Raw genomic sequence first — 23130 nt, forward strand, 5'->3', positions numbered from 1 at the left:
GGTAGTTCTAAGTTCTAGGGGACTGATGACCACAGATGTTAAGTCCCATAGTGCTCAGAACCATTTGAACCATTTTGAACTAATCACCACCATGTCCGATCCACGTCCCCATGAAACGCCATCCATCGGCAGTGCCTGTATGTTTCTTCCATGTTCGCTCTCTGAGATTCTCACAGGAAGTCGGACGTGCCTGTGTATCCGCACTGAAGAAGGTGAATCTATTTCCAGCCAGGCCAATCAAAGTATATGAATGCGTCGTATTTGTTCTTTCGGACATGTCCGAAAGAACAGACACCACGCATTCATATGCTTTCTTTCCACCTGCGCCACACAAACTGCCAGACACCCGATCACAGAGAGAGGAAATGCTCCAGCGGTCGCGCTTAAACCGACCTTATCATCAGTGCGCTTCCTTATGGTAGCGGAAAATTACCCTCACTCTAACGCGACTGATCCAGCCAAAGAGAGAGATCTATTGATATTGAATCGCGCAACTATGTATCCGCACGGCACACGAGGAATCAATTTGCAAATAGCAAATTGAACATGACGTGGGAAGCCCGCTAACTGTAATGACTGCATGTTCTGTGGATGATACGGGACCGATGTTGTTCATATGAGACCCTCAGAATAGCCGACTACTAAAGTTAGGATTGTAACAAATTCGGTTTAACACCATATCCTCCAGGTCGTGTGTTCTACCATACCTCACACAGTTAGCACCTTCCAGCCTCGCACGGGAGGATCCAGTTTCTCATAGGCGCCTACGTAAAGTTGCAAGAGTTGTGTGATGTGACTGACGTCGGTGCGGGAATAGCCCATCATAGCGTCGTTGTACCAGTCTTTCACTGCATTCAATGATCTTGTATACAAGATGGATCTCCACCAACTCTTCAACAGTAAAACTATCCATAGCACCTCTATGTATCACTGTTAACGCCCAACTAACATTGCTGGAAAACAAAGCCGTAGACAGAACAGAGGAGTACTGAATGTATACTTGAGGGCAACGAGGTAAGTAGAGTATTACTGTTGTCAACAGCAGCTGCCATGGCGAATGGAAACAACACACAGAGCGCATACCGTCGACATTTGCACGGTTTCGCACTATTTTCAGAGTAGCACAGATATGAAACTGATCGACGTAAGAAACCAAAGGAAAGGAAATATCTCTGTAATGAGCCGTCAGACACCGCGAGTCCCTTACGCCAACGTAAGAAGGTATCCGAGAACATCATCTGAAAGTTTGTAGGTTGATTTCTGGTTCATCCTCTACAATATGAATGCAATCAATAATTTCTTAAAACGACAATAAAAGTTAAAGCAACTGGTCGCTTGCTTAACACGGAAAGTACGCTGGTTCGACGGAGTTATTGTCTCACTCAAGGTTCGTTTTGCCAGTCCGATGGACACGTGATGTGAAGTGTGTGGTAGGACGGTCCCTTCCTATCATCTCATTCTGTACTGTCTGCAAAATACAGATGCATCTGAATTAAGTGAATGGAATGTTTTTCTATTAGTGAACCACTTTTGAAGTAACAAATAGGTAATTAACAATTTACAGCAAGCCTTTCGTTTAGTATGTAAAATAAACAGCTATATCGATCATGTGAACTGTGGTGTCACCGCTATACACCACACTTGCTAGGTGGTAGCCTTTAAATCGGCCGCGGTCCGTTAGTATACGTCGGACCCGCGTGTCTCCACTGTCAGTGATTGTAGACCGAGCGCCGCCACACGGCAGGTCTAGAGAGACGTCCTAGCACTCGCCCCAGTTGTACAGCCGACGTTAATAGCAATGGTTCACTGACAAATACGCTCTCATTTGCCGAGACGATAGTTAGCATAGCCTTCAGCTACGTCATTTGCAACGACCTAGCAAGGCGCCATTATCAATAGATATTTAACTTGCGATGCCTGTACCGTCAGACCGATGTACACCACTTATGGATTAAAGTTAAGTATTACATCAACTACGTACTTTATTTGCTACTAAAAATTCCCTTACTGTTCCAGACCTCACGCCAGTCTGCGTGAGCTTAACGCGTGCCTTTCGGCTTCCTCTCATAGTGACTTGGCTGCCTTACAAGTCAAAACATGAACCGTGGTAAATTTTTTAATCGATTGATAGAAGGTGAAGGTGTTCTTTGTTTCATTCTGTTACGGACGAGAAAGGAATTGGAGATAGACTTGCATGCCAAGATACCACACAATTTATTTCCAAACTGGCAAATTAATATGTTTCGAAACAAGAACACAAGTTTTTACCAAATAATTCGATTGGCGGAATGCAAAACCTAAGTTGGTTAATCAAATTTGCAAGCATAGCCAAGAAAAACTTTAGAGAAACTTAGGGATGAATTGTAATGTGAGAGACTTCAGTGCTAAACTTTATGAGGGACTCTTCAGTGCCGCGCTCATCTAGAAACTTGTCCTCCGCTTCAGAGTTCTCCAAACACACACTTCGGAGTTCAGTGGCTCCATAGTCATTACAACTAACGCTGAATGTCCAGTCCTGACCAACCTGGAAACCAGAAATCCCCTCTTCTATCTTCAGACCCACTACCTCGGCAAGCCATTCCTGTCCCCTTGCACATAACTAAGCTGTCCGACGCTGCTACCCCAATGACGATTAGCTCAATGTAACATACACTGAATCACTCCCACCACAATCTCTCTACCACTGATCCATTTGTTTCAGCCCAGTAACTAAAACACAGTTAAATGACCCTGGGATTTCCATTACTATAATAGGCACGCGGAGGTTGGAAGAAAATATAGAAACACCGTGAGAAATGCATCCTTGATCATAACTGCAGATGCCAGAGCAAACTGTTGGTACTTCTATTAGCCGGAATCGGACACTACCATGAGACGCAGGCCGACCGGCCGAGGACGTCGACGGTGAGTCGCCACAGAAAGACAACAGCTATGGACAACAACAAAGACGACACGCCTGTAGACGGATACGGCACAACGTCAAGTCCGAAAAGTGAAACAAATCGAGAGCCTAGACGTAGCAAGATCAAGAACCGAACAACGATGGGTAAGACAAACAGTACAAGATCGCAGTCGGAACATGACAGACTTCTGAAATTTTTTTTTCATTGTATTTCAATGTCTCAGATGGGGCAGGCTCGGAGCACCATAGGCGCCGCTCTTCAGACGAGAGACAAACAGTAAGCACAGAACATGGAGACTTTTAAAACATCATAAAGGAGGAAATACGAAGAAACAGACATATAAAAATCGGAAAAATGTAAGATAGCATAAAAAAGAGGGTGACTGTAAAAATGTTGATAAAAATCTAAAAACCACACACTGTGAGGATTAAGAGAAACACAAGTCGAAGTACGGCCAGAGCATAAAAGTAGCGATGGGCAGCGTAGCACATAACAATCACTGACAGCAACACTATGTACAAGTCCAGCACATGATTAAAATCAAAGCTCTTGACGTCACAGGAGAACAGCAAGAAACACAACACTGACATAGCACACCGACGACGATGCACAAACTCGGAATATCGGCCATTGGGATGGAGCCGATGGAGAAGGGAAGAAAGAGAGGGAGGGCGGTGCTAGAGGGGGGAAGAGGGGGGAGACAGGCAGGGGCCGCGCCGAAGGGAGCCGGTGAGGGGAGGGCGTGGGAGGGAAACAGTCGAGGAGGGGGTGCAGAGATTCATGGGGGTAAGGAGGAAAATCTGCTCTGGGAGAAGGAAGAGAAATGGGAGAGGGGGGCAGGGGGGGGGGGAGCAAGGGCAGGCTACAGTTGATAGGAAGGATAGATGTCACAGCAAAGTTCAACATCGAGGAGGGGAAGATACTGGAAATTGACCATATGAAGGAGATGGAGGTTGTGGAGGTGGAGGAATAGAGGTGCGGCAGTGGGTGGGGGGTGGAGAGGATGGAGGAAACCAGAGGGTGGGGGGGATCAACAGTATAAAGGATGCAGATATATTGGAGGAAAAGGAGGAGTTGGGGGAAGAGGATAATGTCATACAGGAGTCGTGTGGGGGAAGAAAGGCAGATTTGGAAGGCAAGGCGTTCTAGGATTTGATTTGGAGGGCCTTATAAAAGCGGGGGGGGGGGGGGGGGGGACGGAGATCCGGAGATCCAGGTAACGCTGTAACGCTGGCATAACAGAGGATAGGACAGATGAGGATGGTGGAAGGATGCAACCCCCATTGTCTGGTCAGACAGAAGTTTCAGGAGACAGAGACGGGAAAGGGCTTTCTGCTGGATGGTCAGGAGAGGAGGGGTCCAGGTGAGACGACGGTCGAGGACCAAGACAAGTTATCTCAGGGTGGGGGTGAACTAGATGACTTCTGAAACCCCAAGCTGCCAGCTTTATAGGGCCCTCGTGAGCGCCAATAGGCTGGCGTGGCAGGTGTGGCCTGTGCACAGTGCTGTGGTGGCGACAGCAGCATCCGCAGGTTACAGGGGCGCCGCCTAGTGGCTGTCGTTTACGTCCATGCCTTCTGGAGGGCTGTCCCAATTGTCGGACTGGTATATCAGAGTGCTCCTATGATGGAAGCTTCCATTACCAAGAGAGACGGAAACTTTGGTGTTTCAAGAGGCATAATATCGAAGATTTGTACAAAAAAAAAAAAAAAAAAAAAAAAAAATCTGAAAAGTAGAATTCGTTAGGAAGCTGGGGAAGAGAATGAGTTTCTGTGAACATTGCACTGATATCGTTGTTCTCATCAGAACGACAGCAAACCAACACCGACAACGATAGTCCAGGTATACTTGCCGACGTCGGAAGCCAAAGATAGACAAAGTATCTGAAAATACTGAATGAGTAATTCATACATAAAGGATCATGAAGATCTAATAGCCGTAGGGGATTACGGTTGTATGGAAATGAGTAGAAGAAAGGGTTACTGGGGAAACTGGGCTCAGTAGTAAGAATGAGGAAGGAGATAGGACTTCCTCAGTAAATTACAAATAGGAATACCGAGTACTCTGTTCGAAAATCACAAGACGAAGAGGTATATGTGGAAAAGGCCAGGAGATACGGGAAGACTGAGGTCAGATTACATCACTGTCAGTCAGACATTCCAAAATCAGATACTGGATCATAACTATCAGCAGATATGGACTCAGAACACAATTTTCTAATGATGGAGAGTACGCTGAAGTTAAAGAGAGTACTCAGGAAGAATCAACACTCAACGAAGTGGGATAGAGAAGTACTAAAGATTGAAGACACAGACATGCTTGAAGTGCTCTGAGACTACAGATACTGCGATATTGAATACCTCAGCAGGCAGTTCAGCTGAAGAGGAATGGATATCTCTAAGGACGGCAATCACGGAAGTTGGAAAGAGAAACGTAGTTACCAGGATGGTAAGTGAGAAGAAACTATTGGCAACGGAAGATGTACTTCAGTTGATCAAGGAAAGAAGGAACCACAAAACTATTCAGAGAGATTCAGGAATACATACATAAAAGTCACTTGGCATGAAATAAATAGGAAGTTGCGGCGAATCCAAGCGAAATGGCTGCATAAAAAACGTGAAGCAAAAAGGAACGATTCTCGGAAGGACTGACTCAGCATACAGAAAAGTTCACCTTCTGTAAAATTAAAAGCAAGGACTCTAACATTACGAGTGCAACCTGCATTCTACTGTTAAATGCAGATGAGAGAGCGGATAGATGGAACGAGTACATTCTAATCCGCTACGAGGGAGAAACTAGTTTTTTGTCGTGATAGAAGAAGAGACAGAATCGACAGGGAAGACATAGAGGATCCAGTGTTAGAAATAGAATTTAAAAGAGCTTTCGACGACTTAACATCAAATAAGGCAGAAGGGATGGATAACATCATATCGGAATTTGTAAAATCATTGGGAGAAGTCGCAACAAAACAACTGTTCACATTGGTGTCTAAGACTGGTTACATACCATCAGACTTCTGTAAAAACACCACCTACACAATTCCGAAGATAGCAAGAGCCGACAAGAGCGAAAATTATCGCATAATGAGCTTAACAGCTCATGCATCCAATTCTCTGACAAGAATAGTATGTAGAACTATGGAAAAAATAGAGGATCTGTTAGAGGACGATCAGCTTGGCTTTAGTGGAGGTAAAGACACGAGGGAGGCTCCTCGGACGTTGCAAGTGATAATGGCAACAAGACTGAAGAAAATCGAGCCGCATGATAGGATTTGTCGACCTGGAGAAAGCGTTCGATGATGTAAAATGGTGCTAGATGTTCGAAATTCTGAGAAAAATAGGGATACACGACCGTGAAAGCCGGGTAACATGCAGCCTGTACGAGAACCAGGAGGGAGCAGTAAGAATGGAAGACCAAGATTGTAAATGGTGTATGACAGGTATGAAGTTTTTCGCCCCTACTGTTCACTATATACATCGGAGAAGTAATGACGGAAATAAAAAAAAAAGGTTTCAATATTATAAACAAAATTCAGAATGATGAGATTCGCTGTGACATTGCTATCCTCAGTGAAAGTGAAGAAAAATTTCAGGGTCTTTTGGAATGAACAATGTAATGAGTGCAAATTACGGATAAAGAGTAAATTGACGAAAGACGAAAGCAGCAAGAAGCAGTAGAAATGAGAATAGCGAGATACTTAACATAAGAATTGGGGATCACGAAGTAGACGAAGAATTCTGCTACATAGGCAGCAAAAAAAACCTGTGATGGGCTGAGCAACGATGATAGAAAAAGCAGACTAGCACTGGTAAAAACAGCATTCCTGGCCAAGAGAAATCTGTTAGTGTCGAACGTAGGCCTTAATTTAAGGAAGAAATTTCTGATAATGTACGTCTGGAATAGAGCATTGTATGGTAATGAGACGTGGACTGTGGGTGACGGAACAGAAAAGAATAGAAGCGTCTGAGATGTGGTCCTACAGAAGAACGTTGAAAATAAGGTGGGATGAGGAGATTGTCCGCGAATACAAGAGGAAAGAAATATATGGGAAACACTGAAAATAAGAAGGGACACAATGATAGAATATTTGTTAAGACATCACTGAATCACTTCATGGTACTAGAAGGAGTTGTAGAGCGTAAAAACGGTAGAGTAAGATAGACATTGGAGTACATTCAGAAAATAACTGGAGACGTAGTGAATGCTACAAACGATAGTCTGTTAGGAAAAGGCTGACACAGGAGGCAATTCGTGGCGGGTCACATGAAACAAGTCAGAAGACTTAGGACGAAAACAAAATTAAATAATAAATAAATAAAAAGCTGGGGCAGGGGGGGGCTGAGGGGGGGGGGGGACAGCCAGGGGGTTGACATTCAAGATTCTGTTGAGGCTTTTATGGCTACTATAGTGGCTTCAGACTACGAAATCCCCTTCATATGTGGCCCACAGCAGCTGCGTCTTATTTGTTGCCAGCATCTCCATAGTTCCTTCGTTTCCTAGCAAAAACTCTGGCACTCATCCTGTACTTTACTTTTGGAAGAGGCTGTTCAATATATTTCGAAACTGCTCTTTTTGGAGCTTTCAGTGATTAAGCTCTGTACTCTTCCTTTTCAATATACAAGGTGGTTATAAGTGAAGCGCAGCTACTCACAGATGTCCAGGGTAACCTGTAATTACCGTACGGCAGCGAAACTTGGTAGATAAAAATGGTTCAAATGGCTCCGAGCACTATGGGACTTAACATCTGTGGCCATCAGTCCCCTAGAACTTAGAACTACTTAAACCTAACTAACCTAAGGACATCACACACATCCATGCCCGAGGCAGGATTCGAACCTGCGACCGTAGTGGTCATGCGGTTCCAGACTGAAGCGTCTAGAACCACACGGCCACACCGGCCGGCTTGGTAGATGTTCTAATGCGTTAATGCGAAACCGATTTACGTTGGAGGATAATTAGTTCCAATCATGGCTACCAGGAACAAGTCTGGCGCTGTGAATAAAATAGAGATTTAAAGAATTGTTTCTTCATGTATTGGATAGGAAAGTGGACGTGGGCAGAAAAGGTCAAACAAGTGAGTAAGGCATAATTTTGAATTTATTATCAACTGCCGCTTACACAGTTTGTTCAGTGTGACCACCGGAGTCGTTGACGAGATGCTGTACAGCAGCAGATTTGCACCTGCCGATGAAAATTGGAACTAAATTTTTTCCAGGTAAATCGGTTCCGCATTAACATATTGACATATCTATCAAGTTCTGCTACCATGCGATAATTAAGGCTTAAACTGGGGCTCCATGAATTGGTCGATTGTTTGATTGGGGGGGGGGGGGGGGCGAGGGGACCAAACAGCGAGAGGTTCGATCTCATCAGATTAGGGAAGGATGGGCAAGGAATTCGGCTGTGTCCTTTTCAAAGGAACCATTCCGGCATTACCTGAAGTGATTTATGAAAATCGTGAAAAATCTAAATCGAGATGGCTGGACGCTGGCTTGAACCGTCGTCCTCCTGAATGCGAGTCCAGTGTGCTAACCATAGCGCCACCTTGGTCGGTGACGGCTGTAAGTAGCTTCACTTCTATTCTAACCACCGTACGTTTGGAATTCCTCCAAGCTGTCATTGCCTTTGTTGATAATACAGGTGACGTGATTCCCATAAAGCTACACAATGACATTATCACATTTGGTTAAGCTGCCTCATAGGGATTAAGCAGTTCGGAGATTTGTAAGTATTTACAATCAGCTCTTTTAATTACATCCATTTTTCTGTCAATATTTTTATATATTAATAGTCAGCCATCACATGTGAATCTTTGAGATAACTTGTGCACGCAGAAGCATTTTTGACTTGTTTGTATAAACCAGTTGAGTTCGTCATTCGTGCATATTATGTTGTTCACCACTCTGTAATCGGATTCCTTTATTAGACTTGAGATATATCTGTCTAGGATTTTTCCAAACTGACCTTCCAGTATTTGCCTGGGTATTTGTTCTCTATTTTTATTTTGATTCGTCTCATGTTCTGCATCATCCCAGCCACAATCAAATGATGGTTTGCATCTGAAGGGTTTCTTCGCTTGTCTCTCATGTAACTTAGTTCCATGTGAAACTGCCTTAAATGTTTTAGTTGAGGGCCGATCGTTACATTAGACATTGAATCGAGGCCCGTATATTCTGTCACTTTCAGCAAGGCTGCTGTGACAGCGTCTGGATATTTTTCGATGCACTCTAAACATCTTTTTATATACAAACTCAGCTATCCAGAGACGACCCACGACCCGATCCACAGCTTGACTTCCGCCAGTACTTCATCTGCTACCTTCTCAACTTCGCAGACATTGAAACTCCCTGGCATATTAACACTGTGTGCCGGACCAGGACTCGAAACTGAGAGTTGTGCCTATCGTGGACGAGTGCTCTACCAGCTGAGCTATCTAAACGTGACTTAACGGCCCGTCCTCACAGTTTTACTCGTACTTGCTCCAGTAACTTATCGCCTACCTTCCAAATCGTCCCAGGTTCGAGCACTGGTTCGGCACGCAGTTTTAATCTGCCGGAAAGTTTCGGATCACTGTCCACTCGGCTGCGGAGTAAAAATTCATTCTGGTTCACAGAAATTCTCGTACGTCCTTTGCAGAAGCACTCTTGGGCACAATGATACTGTAGGGAAATGGCTTAGCCACAGCCTATTGGATTTGATCGTGCGCTGATTTGAAACTTAATGGAATGTACAAACGTTGATGTTGAAATTCATTGTAGGTCAAATGTACCAGCACAAAGTTTGGACGCATAGAGAAAACTGTTTTCTATTCATTACCTCAGTACTGTCACTAAGCAGTACATACACTAATAAATTGCTCATCAACTGAATGTTTGATTTTGAAATACCTAGAACACGTACAGGAGGCCTGTAATTTGCTTGGAGAACTATCATCGACGCTGTATGACGAGATTCCTTCACATACAGTGGTAATACCCGGGTACAAAAACACTGCTCTCGGAAAATGAAATGCTATGAAAAGTGATGCTACAAGAAGCAGTCATTAACGTCGATGAACTGGTCGTGTGGTCCAGAGTTTTATCTCACTAAGCAAACCAAGTACGCTCAACGTAGGGGTGTACAACGTACTTAGAAAGACAGCGCGAAGCGCAACATACAGAAATGATTAATCACTATCGAGGACATAACCAGGTTTATTTTCAAAGGGTTGGGGGGGGGGGCTGATTTATTGAAAAGAGCCTCGTAAAGACCGATGTTCTTCATTTATTCGGAAAAATAATTATTTGGTCTTTAAATTTCAACAAGAAATACTTCTCTTTTTAAAGGTATAATATATATTCTCTCACACACACACACACACACACACACACACACACACACATATATATATATATATATATATATATATGTATTGCCAAACGAATTATGTATTACGTCTTTGCTATGAAAACTCAGGTCACTGTTCTATCACAGAGCAGAAGAATATTAATGTTCGGTTGAAAACTTATAAAGTTTAATAGGTTCGAACCTCTTTTGACAAAAGCTGTCTTTCTCCCACTCCAGTCTTGTATTTAAATTTACGACTTATGTGAGACCTAAATCCTTCAGTACGTCAAAGCATCCAAAGTTGCTCAGTTCTGTCTAAAATTTTGTTAAGGAATCTTTCATTTCAATAAAATTCTTCAACTTCCTTAAGTGATCAACAGCTTTATAAATTATTGTTTTTACAATCAACTTGAAACGATAGCAACCAAATTTGTTGATGAAACAAAACACAATACAGAAATATCATGAGTTATAGTTTTGGGGGATCTTAACACTATTCACATGTTGACTTCAGCTATACTTCTAATGTATGAGACTACATAAAATAGTTTGTATTTATCCATCATCATATGGTTATAGAGTCCGCGGTGCTAACGTTGTAGTTCATTATGACGTTTACTTACAAATACAGAGAGTTGTGACTGTTGGACTCACTGTTTCAAGGCTATTACGAATAACACACTTCACAGTAGAGATCGTTCTTGGGTAAAAATTGAAGAAGTGATATATCGCCATTCCGTAAGTGAGTCACCTTTGTGCGCAGAAACATAGTACATAATTTCGATCGCTAGCCGCCTTCTAATGAAGATATCGCGTAACTGCGCATTCTGTCGAAATATTATGCAAACCAGCATTAAAATTAAATACTGTCAGCCGGAGAAATAAATATTCCCCGAATCAAGATAAGTACTGTTACAAACAAATGCAACGATCAACGTCTGGGTGATATTTTTATTTATTAACGCAATTTCTGGGCGACGTAGACAAATCCAGGTGTATTTTTATACACTGATTTTAAATTAATGTCACAGCGTTACATAGCGGAACAGCAGTAAACGGCAACACTTACATGAAACTCGACTACAACGAAGAAATGAAGTGATTAACAAAACAACTGAGCTTAAGTAGGCCCAACAATGTGCGGTAATTGATCTTGACTAAAGTATGGATGAACGAAAGACGATATTTATATAGCGGTAGTTTAATCTGTCAATGCCATTGTTAACTGTCGATAATGTGTATAAGTTTTTGTCACATGACTGTAAATCAAAATATCTTTCTCTTTCACTACATAGAAACTAGGTCATGTGTAATCTCATTTACGTTATAGGCGGATCCGAACCTCCTGGAGCCTCCTTTCGGCTATGTCCTTCTCGCCATCGAAAAGTGGAGGTCATAGAGTCTAATAGACAAGCTTGGCGTTGACTTGTTCGTGAAGGCTCATGTCACTTCGAACAAGCACGTCGATAACATGAAGTGGATAAGTGCCAAGCATGAATGAACGTTTGAACACTCGATGGCATGCAGTGGTTGATGTTAACATCTGTCAGTACTGTGGAACAGTTTGCGGATCCGGAAATGGTAGAGTCATCCGATCATCCACAAGCAAAAGAAAACATAACACTCCTTAACAAGTGGTTGGTTGTCATAATAATAGGAAGGCAATCATACAAGGATAAGTCAAAAATTTTCCGCGTTGTAGCTATACTTTTTATTGCAATACAAATAGGAGAAGCTCGTTAACATCATTTTTTACTATAGTCCCCTTGCTTTACGGCCCGCTTGGTCCATCATTGAACAATCTTCCTCATTACCTCTGAATAAGCTTCCTGGTGACCTTAGAAAGAAAAAGGCTTTTGGACTGAGCAACGAGTCACGCATGTACGGAGTCGTTCTGATCCGAGGTGAACAATTACCCCTTAATGCCTCTGTGAGTGGGCCAAGCAGACAGTAGTCCGAAGGGGCAAGATGAGGATTATACGGAGGATGAGCCATTATTTTAAACTTGGGTTTCCGGAGCGTTTCAAGCCGCGCGGGATTAGCCGAGAGGTCTATGGCGCTGCAGTTGGTTGGTTGGTTGGTTTGGGGAAGGAGACCAGACAGCGAGGTCATCGGTCTCATCGGATTAGGGAAGGACGGGAAAGGAAGTCGGCCGTGCCCTTTGAAAGGAACCATCCCGGCATTTGCCTGGAGCGATTTAGGGAAATCACGGAAAACCTAAATCAGGATGGCCGGACGCGGGATTGAACCGTCGTCCTCCCGAATGCGAGTCCAGTGTCTAACCACTGCGCCACCTCGCTCGGTAGGCGCTGCAGTCATGGACTGTGCGGCTGGTCCCGGCGGAGGTTCGAGTGCTCCCTCGGGCGTGTGTGTGTGTGTGTGTGTGTGTGTGTGTGTGTGTGTTTGTTTTTAGGATAATTTAGGTTAGGGACTGATGACCTTAGCAGTTAAGTCCCATATGATCTCACACCGGAGCGTTTCTACAGTGGGGCAGCGGTATATGGGCGGGTATTGTCGTGAAGCTACGCAACAACTTTCGACAGTAGTCCTCGGCGTTTGCTTCGAATTGCAGGCTTCAGCCTGTTAGTAAGAATCTCAGTGTAACACGCGCATTTATTTTGGTGACACTCTCCTGGTAATTTTCCATTATTGGGCCCCACCCTCTCTCCCTCCCCGCCCCCTCCCCCGCCCCTCTCCCCCCAAAAAAGGTAAGCATCAGTTTTCATGGTGTGCAATTGTGTTTCCCACATTCGTTACAATAGCGATCCAAATGTTTTTGGCAGCTGTCCAAGAGGTTTACGTATGCAACACTGTTAGAAATCCAGGCGCGTTTTGGATGATTCTGTGGGCACAGAAACGGCTAATTCGCAAATGACGTGCCACATCAATAGTCACTCGTCTGGCTATCAGAACTACGTCATGTGACACGCTAAATGTTGTCATCATTTGTGGCAGTGGAGCGTCGTCCAGCCCCTTCAACATACACAACAATTGTACGACCATTTTTGAATTTTGCAGTCCATTCGTAGTCATCCGTTTTGTATGTTCCGAACGTCTTTGATGGACTGCGGCGCTTGATACACCTTAGGAACACAAAAACCGGACCACCGCGCGTTGTTTCTCTTTCGTGCAAACGTGTAATGGAATGAGAACGACCTACGTGCAATAAAAGATACACATATGGAGGAAATAGGACCAAATTTTCATTGTAGGGTCACAATATCATAAAAATAAAATAAGCGAGGACAGAGGTCAGTATGAAGAAGGGGTATGTCAACACTGCGGATAATTTTTGACTTATCTTCATGCATGCTGCTTAGGCGAGAAAGTCAGCATAGGATTAAAATGATGTTGCAGATGTCATTCAGCTTCCCTAAATTAAAAAAAAATAATTGTCAGGGACAGACTGCTGCTAAAATTGTAACTCTTGCACGCCGCTACTCTGAACATTCTCTATTCTCGAACTATAGGAAATAGTTTCTCCTACAGCATGCGCTCACCCTAGCGCAGCTGTAATGGCGATGTAGCCCCTCCTTCCGCACCACCAGTATCGGATTCGAACAGGCCCCGGAGGATCGCACGGGGCTGATGGGGGCCATGTTTCAACCGCGACTCGCAATCGATTGTCTTCGGCCGGCTCTGGCGATGGTGTTGTTGCACGCACCCCGCACCTCCCCGCATTTAATTCGTATTCCGCCAGGAATTAGCAACCGCCCACCAATTTGGCCAAATGTGTTTGTGTTTGCGTCCGCCCCGTTTACCGATGACAGCGACACGGGGCCGCCAGAAACAAATTACTGCCGCCGACTATCGATCTCCGCCACTAATCGACGTAGCGCCTCTGGACAGCGCTAACGTCTGTGTACCGCGGTTCTGCTGCGAGCAGCGTTTAGCGTTACACGTTGAAGAAATTATCCGTCCCTTCTGTGATACAGCTGTACACTTATTTGCACAATCCTTGCGTAAACAAATGTCTCGACTCAATTAAGACAAGGAATTACCAAACTGGAAATTTCCATCTGGCTAGATGCACAATCATTACTACTGCAGAACTTCTACTGTACTTACTGCGTGACCTAGAAGTAAGCGATCAATGGAGTGTAGGGTTGACCCTAAACTGGGCACTTGTCACTCGGGGGCTCTGTTAGCTGAAAGCTTTGTGCGTAGTTTTATGTAGAACGTCATACGATTGCAATATTTGCCCCCTACCTCCTACCCCCTTCCTCTAACCCTTGCCCGCATCTCGTGGTCGTGCGGTAGCGTTCTCGCTTCCCACGCCCGGGTTTCCGGGTTCGATTCCCGACGGGGTCAGGGATTTTCTCTGCCTCGTGATGGCTGGGTGTTGTGTGCTGTCCTTAGGTTAGTTAGGTTTAAGTAGTTCTAAGTTCTAGGGGACTGATGACCATAGGTGTTAAGTCCCATAGTGCTCAGAGCCTCTAACCCTTACTTTTGGGTCGTCATTCTGACGCTGCCCGTTACGAAACTCCACTGTGCCAACCTCTCCATCTCATACTAACCGTTTCACCAAGTCTTCTCAACTATTTGCTCGAATTCACTCGTTCCACTAGAGTACAACGCACAGAACATTAATACAAATATGTGAAACTCTTCATCCTTGGGATGTACTTCAACTTGCGCGGCTTATTGGCTTGAATTCTTTACGTCGTCAAAACATTGAACCTTCATATGAATTTAGGTGTTTTGCCGGTTTTTAGTAGTTTCATATTGATAATACCATGACTCATTACGCACGCTAATTTTTTCCAGAAAAGAACTGCCCTGGCTTTGCGTTACACCCAAGTCACGCCAGGTATCAAAACGTTGTTGTTTTTGGTCAGAAGTCAGGACATGCAGTACAAATTTTGCACACACTTTTCCCTTCTTCGAAAGATTCTAGAGAATGTACTGAATATTTGATTTAGAGATGTTACTCAACTGTGACTTGCTACACAACAGTATTGACACAACATGGCCACACGTTCATTACTTAACACTGCCTGTTCGCAGCTGACTGGTCGAACAATCGTCTGTTTTTTACAGTTGTTAGTTTAGGCTGCCACAGTAGTTACTGAGTGACGTCGCTTATATTCCAGGATTAAAATCAGCCTCGGAATATTTTGGACGGACGGTACATATTCCAATGCCTGTCTTTTACTGGATCTTTTACCCTTTACAACTCCTTGAAGCTCCATGGAAGTTGTTCCATGATGCCCAAATATGCGCCCTATTATCCGCTCCCTTGTCAGAAATTTCCACATATTCTTTTTCTCGTCACTTCTGCGGATAACGTCCTCATTGCGAAGAATGACTTCCTCATGGTTTGTAGACGACGCTTCTTCCTTAAACAAAATTTTCCATAGATGTGTTGCATCATTTCTCGCTTTATGTAGATAACATTCGGAGGACTGTAATCAATTTTGGAAGTAATTGCCATGAAGCTGCAGACTCAGCGAAACGCGAAGAGGGTGAAATGCTATGCAGTGCAGTGCTCACAGAGCTTTCGTTTGTTTGAGCCCTATCGCACTTTCAAGATGCCTCTTAGCTGTTTCTGACAGGAATGGGTAGGGTTGTATTGGGGAAGGAGACCAGACAGCGAGTTCATTGGTCTCATCGGATTAGCGAAGGGCGGGGAAGGAAGTCGGTCGGCCCTTTCAAAGGAACCATTCAGGCATTTCCCTGGGGCGATTTAGGGAAAGATGCCTCTTAGTGACGTCTGTATTGCGTGTTACTGCTACTAAAGTGTTTTCACTTCTTTTATCTGTTGCTCCTCTTTTCATTTCTTTCATCAATTGCTCTTCTTTTTCCTTGTCGTATTTTATTCTCCACACTTCCAGTTTCTAGAACGTTTTTTTTTTTTTTTTTTCATAATGTTCGTAAGAACAGATCGTGAGTGCTTGTCACGATAAGGCTGCTCTGCAAGTTATAGCCACACCGCTGCTCCTATAGTTTGGCGACATTCGCCACAAACGATATTCACTATTTCGCCTGTCGTATACAACTCTAACGTCTCAATAGCTTTACGAGTAAGTTGTATGAATGTTACACCAGCAGAACACAGACTGACGGGCTTCAAGCACACAGACAAACACAAGAACCATACCTGAGTTTTCTATTTGCTTACATCTGATTTAATAGCGCAGACGTTCCTGAAACCCCTCCTCCTGGTTTACGGGACTGTTTACTTGATACTATTTGATAAAGTCCCGTGCATGTTGTGTCACTGAAGTTCTCTTATAGACTTCTTTCAAATGCCACAGAAAAAGTAAATGTTCCTTTAGAAAAAATGGTCGGTGTCGTACGGTAATTCGGCGACTATAAGAAACAAACATTACTTGGGAATTCCAGGAGATTCACCATATTACCTGCTACAACTTGGGAAACATCAGAACTCGATATATTTATTCATTCTCACCATATTTGAGGTGACCTGTATTAGTTGCCTACCCTGTACATTGACTGTAATGGTACTGTAAAACACCCTTGATGTACATCTCACATTATTTTTAAGTCCGAAATTTGTTTCTGTTGAGAATGGCATACTGTGTTCCATTTGCTACAAACTCTTCACTCACAAGCTAGTGTGGTATTCCTCCTGCTTGTACTTTGTTTGCTAGGTGGTACTGAGGTGCTATACCAACTTCCTTCTGGTCTTACCAGATCTTACTATGAAACTAAATACACTTCTCTGTGCGACACAGTTTTGCCTATTTGGAAACACTCTAGAATTAGGCGTAACTGCTGCTATACTATTTTGCTTTACAAATGAATGGTGTATTATCAGAATCCCGCAACAGATGTAAGTACCACTTTCTTACTATTGAGCTCACCATTTCTTAGCACATCCCCTAGATATCGAAACGATATGACAGGCTCTGAGCGTTTCCCACTAAAACTTGTAATGGGACGTTATCGCGCTCCTTCTCTTTCTTATGTACAGTACCCAATATTTATTCACAATTACAGCTAAACGCATTTCATTAGATCGACAGGAATTGCATTCTGAGTATTTCTACGTGTACTCACTAACATGTGGCGACAATCTTTTAGTGTTGGTCGTTCTACCAAATCGTTTGTGTACTGTATATTGTGTACACCTGACAGTACATTCGCTTTCGTTAAAAATTCATCACCTAGCGTAATTTATTGGGTTCTTTCAATGAAAATATCTTGGAGCATATCACACGGTTTTCATTATTCAATGTGTGGTTGCATCTTGTTTATCACTCTCTTTTTATCTCTTTGGAGACGATTTCTTTTTATTTTTAGCAAGCTTATGATGTTCGAGCTTATAGGATGTTGTAGGGGCCTGTAATCTACTTCTACATGTACGTGCATACACCGCAAGCCACTATACGGTTTGTAGAGGAGGACACTCTCCTTCCCTTTCCCTTTACACTTGCAAACAGAGCGAGGAAGAAACGACTGTCAATATGCCTCCGTATGAGCCCTAATTTAGGCTCAAATGGCTCTGAGCACTATGGGACTCAACTGCTGTGGTCATCAGTCCCCTAGAACTTAGAACTACTTAAACCTAACTAACCTAAGGACATCACACACATCCATGCCCGAGGCAGGATTCGAACCTGCGACCGTAGCAGTCACACGGTTCCTGACTGCGCGCCTGGAACCGCGAGACCACCGCGGCCGGCCCCAATTTAGGTATCTTAGTTCTGTCTTCATGAGCATTACCCGAAATTTATGCTGACCACAGTAGAATCGTTCTGCAGTCACTTTTAAATGGCTGTCCTTTAAATTTTGTGAATAGTATTCCTCGAGCAGAATGTCGCGTTACTTAGGGAGACATTAAAGTATCGGTCTGTAATCCTGTACAACTCTTAATTTTGTCCTTCGTATAAACTGAAATGTATATTTTTATAATGAAGCGTCACTATACGTTGCACGGCTGATTCTATAGAAATTTAAATAAAAAAGGTATTTCTGCCGATTATTTTATTTCAAAACTAGCTGAGGGCCCGGCCCTGCCCGCTTATGTATTTATTCCAATCACTATCAGTCAATCTCCTTCCGCACTCTCTTTGTGCACCTGCTCCTCTCATGTCAATTCAAGCATCGTAACATTTCATGACTAACACTTTCGGTAAAGAAACTGAGTAAATCCAGAACGGTCCCAATGTCTGGAGAAGCGTTTGTGAGGCCAGAACTTCTGTCTTGCACTCTGTCGTTTCGGAATTCCCTAACAACAGCTGTAATTCATAGGCCTGTGCGTTAGTCTATATGACTCTGGCTGGACATATCGTTACGTTTTCTCTGAAACCCTCTCGCAAGTCTTCCAGGGACATGAGAACGTAATACTCCCTCTGTTCCGAGATTATAGACACTTCCTGAGTTTCCATTTCTTCCTCCGTTTCCTCGTCTCCAGCAATCTCTTCCACCCCCTCCTCCCCTCTCTCTGTCCATCTTCTGTCCATCATCTGTCCTTTCTGTGTCCATGTCCTTCCCTTTCTCTGTCCAACTAATCCTCCTCCTTCTCTCTCCATCCCAACAGTAGGTTGCTAGTTTTTAGCGCCGCTGTTTCTCTTTCCAGAATGTAAGTGAGATATTCACCAAGTTTGGTTGAAATCCATCCAAGAGGTTTAGTATAAGTTTCCTACCCGTGGCTTTGCCCGCATACGCACATGTCACACATTTTTAACATAATTAATACATAATTGTATACATATTTGACCTGTATCTCAAGCGAATTTCGCCCTTCAGCTTTGTGTCCCTAATAATTGCAGCTCAATGTTTATGACGTCATATCTTCTGAACTATGTATCGTACAATGATATTATTTTGTTCATACATCGAGTGGTATATGTGGATAATGTTTGCCAAATCTGTTGCAAATAGAGTTAATAGTAAAGGAATAATAGATTACAACATCGCCCATAATGCGCCAGTGTTTCAGGCATTTCAGAGTTTATGATGTCACATCTCCTAAATGTGTGTTGTACAAGGTCAAAGATTTAATGGTACATTCAGTGGTATAATTGAATACTGCTTGAAAAATGTATCACGAATACAGTTAGTAGTTTTATTTCGTGAAAAGCGAAAATGTAGAAAGCGATACTCTGGAAAAAAAATTTTGTTTCGCTTTTGACCACCAGATGCGAATCTGCCGCTGTGAATGCGAGAAAGGCGTAGAGAAATATTTTCCTAGGAAATAGACTACGGCAGAAAAGGCCAAACAAGAAAGAATAAAGCATAATGTTGATTTTATTATTAGTCCCTCACATAATTTTTTCAATATAAACACCGGAGACGTCGAAGAGACGCTGCATCCGTAAAACGAAGTGACTAACAATTGTTCGCGGCAGTTCCAGTGGAATGTGAGGCAAGAGTTCCTGCACACTGGCCTTCAGATCAGGCAAGGACAGAACGTTTTCCTGGTAAACGTATTCTTTTTGATATTACCACACCCAAAAGGTCACATGGATTGAAACTAAATGATCCTGTAGGCCATGTATCTGAAAACCTCTGAAGATGACACGTTCGTGGAAAGTTGCATCAAGACACTGGGCGATTGTCACGAGAAATTTTGCCCCATCGTGTATGAAAACATTGTTTACCACGTCCAAATAGGGAGTAAATGCTGTGCAAGGAAGTCTCGATAACGTGTAGACGTCACGCTACACCTGTCAGGCCCTCTGGTTGTATTCTCTTCAAAGAAGAACGGACCGAGAATAAAGGTGCTTCTGAATGGACACCACACAGTCATACGCTGAATGTAATGGTTCCTTGTGCGTAACAAGCCTTTTAGAAGCACACTAAATTCGGTAGTTCTGTGCATTCGCTGCACCCTGTAGTGTAAAATGTGCCTCATTATTCCATAGAATGTTGCTTGGCCACATGTCATCAACTTCGATCCATCCCAGAAACAGAAGAGCAAATTCAGAACGTTGCGTGGATCATGAGGTTTCAGTTACTACATTATCTGGATCTTGTACTGGTACCAGTGTGAAACAGACTGCAAAACTTTCCAATGGATGTACAGTTCTCATGACACTACACGAGCACTAGCATTACCTGGCGCACGTGTAACAAAAAAAAAAAAAAAAAAAAATGGTTCAAATGGCTCTGAGCACTATGGGACTTAACATCTGAGGTCATCAGTCCCCTAGAACTTAGAACTACATAAACCTAACTAACCTAAGGACATCACGCACATTCATGCCCGAGGCAGGATTCGAACGTGCGATCGTAGCAGTCGCGCGGTTCCGGACTGAAGCGCCTAGAACCGCTCGGCCACCGCAGCCGGCTGTGCACGTGCAGCATGGCAGTTATAGCAACAGAAACCTCGTCAACAACTTCCACCGTGACAGGACGCCCTCCTCTTCGAGGTGCCACACAAAGCAAACCTGTATTTTCGAATTTCAGTATCATCTTTTTTTGAACTATTTACTGATATCGGGCCTGTCCTCTGTCCTTTCAGTCACCGATATTCTCTCAGTGCAACTCTGTAATCGCTGCCATGCACATGAAACAGTTTCACTAGCAGTTCACAATCTCTCTTCTCGAAAGCCATACCGCTCACTCATCTTACAGCAAGTCAAATGAAAGCGTTGCTGTTATACCGTCATAAAAATAGTGTACGGCGCCACGGTCTCTCTTTTCTATAACCATATCGTTCATTCCGGTTACGGCTTGTCACATTGTGATACAAAGAAGGTAAAGTGTCAGATTTGCACCTCGGGCCAAAACTGGAACTAATTTTTTTCAGTGTATACCGGTTCTGCATTAACACATTGGCATACATGCCAAGTCTCGTTGCCATTCGATAGTTACATACCATACTGGATCTCTGTGAGTAGCTGCACTTTAATTATAAGCACCCAGTAAAATTCGTAAATATCTATCGATTACCAGAATGAGATTTTCACTCTGCAGCGGAGTGTGCGCTGATATGAAACTTCCTGTAAAGTTTGGAAGGTAGGAGACGAGATACTGGCAGAAGTAAAGCTGTGAGTACCGGGCGTGAGTCGTGCTTCGGTAGCTCAGATGGTAGAGCACTTGCCCGCGAAAGGCAAAGGTCCCGAGTTCGAGTCTCGGTCGGGCACACAGTTTTAATCTGCCAGAAATATCTATCGATTAATTTGAATACCCTCTGCGTCTGGTGAGTTGTTTTCCTTCAGGTTTGTAAACCATCTGAGAGGCTGCTGAATAGATATCGTTGAGAGAAAGGAGTCGTGAATACGTGTATGTGAAATGTAGAGAGCCAGGTGAAATCCATAAGCAGCCTGAACACATTAATAGGCAGAAGGCGGCTGCAGGGTCCCGGCGTACCGGCTGTCAGAAATCCCAGTCCGACGGGCAAAGAGTGATCAGAGGGCAGCGACCACATCACATAATGCTGCGACCGATCAAACAATCAAAGCACGCACGACTGGCGTCCTTTCCCAGAACCATCAGCGGAAATACACGACCCTCAAAAGCTTGTCAATGATTCCCTATGAATTACCAATTACCAGCAAGCAGTGTAATCCACAAAGAGTCTGCCACATATCCCTTTTCTCTCTCGTAACGCTGAAGACCGCTGCTGCCTACACGACTCAAGCGTAGCTTACTTTAGCACATTAAGTACTACATAACTTACCGTTAAAATTTTGTGTTAAAAAGAGCATTCCATAAGTGATGGTTCTAAACGATAATGTGGCCTTCGGTCCGTCAGTATCGCTTTCCCTCCGATATAATAGAAAGAAAGTACACAGATGAAAGAAATTAGAACTAATAGATCTTATCACAATGTCCACCTATAGACATTTTATCAAGGAAAATGAGGAAAGTGAGCGTGGTAATACTGTAACTGAGCCACACGAATGAGATGATCTTACTGACAGAAAAGCGAGAAGATTTCATAAAGATAAGTTTTCAAAAACCATAACTGCGTTTGGAGAGGGAGCGTAGGTTCTGCATAAGCAGAGTCTACACGTCTGTCTCTGGCGTGCCAATAGACTACCTACAGTGCAAATAATGTAAGACAACCTAAATGCTTGTCTGAGATTCGCAGAGCTGGCAAAAAATTGTCCCGCATCACGCAAGTTTCTCGTAGTCCGCTGAAAGTTTATTGTCGGCGTTGGAGAGGAGGAGAAGTCAGCGATATGTGCAGAGCGTCAGTCTAATCTGATGCTGACCCTTGTGGAGAGAAGTGGAACGGACACTAAAAAAGTTCTGACAAGGCTGACCCGATTGTCCCTCTTGAGGACACTACGCTTGCTACATTCATCTCCTCAAGTTTGTCCAGATAGAGATGTAAATAACAAACATCTGATATTAGCGCAAGGGTGGCCACATACACCACAAAACTAAACAGAATAAAGCTTTTTAATAGTTTACAATGTGAAAATAGTTCAGCAGGCTGTCACACATTAGAAAATAACAGAATGAAAAAATGTTCGTCGAGCCAATTTATCTTTAAGGTATTTGAGTTCATTTTCCAAACAAACACGTTCTCCGAGGTGAAAATAGGAAAATTACTCGTGCAGGCCATAGTTATCGAAAATCATTAACGCAATTGTCATGAAACAGATAGAGTATTACAAAGTTCAACTCGATAATTATATTTTTAATGTGCCAGACTTCGAAATGGTCGCGAAGTCAATAATAATTAATAAACGGAACCACCAAGGAAATGGAATTACCTCATGACTATTATCTTTGAAGGATACCTGCCAGGACCAACGAAGACCAATGACCTCAGCGCCTGCCCTACACACATATATTCTACTGAACAACTGCTCATAGCTCTTGGGGTATGCATTTTGTAACATATGTTTACTAGACACCATTTTTCTCGTTTTACTCCATTATACCTCTTCCCAAAATACGGAAAACAAAGAACATGCAGTAGAAGAGGTTTCAGAGTACCGAAGATCATGAAGTGCTCTCTTAAGGTACGTATTTT

This window comes from Schistocerca piceifrons, chromosome 6, assembly GCF_021461385.2.
Source record: "Schistocerca piceifrons isolate TAMUIC-IGC-003096 chromosome 6, iqSchPice1.1, whole genome shotgun sequence".
Taxonomy (NCBI): Eukaryota; Metazoa; Arthropoda; class Insecta; order Orthoptera; family Acrididae; genus Schistocerca; species Schistocerca piceifrons.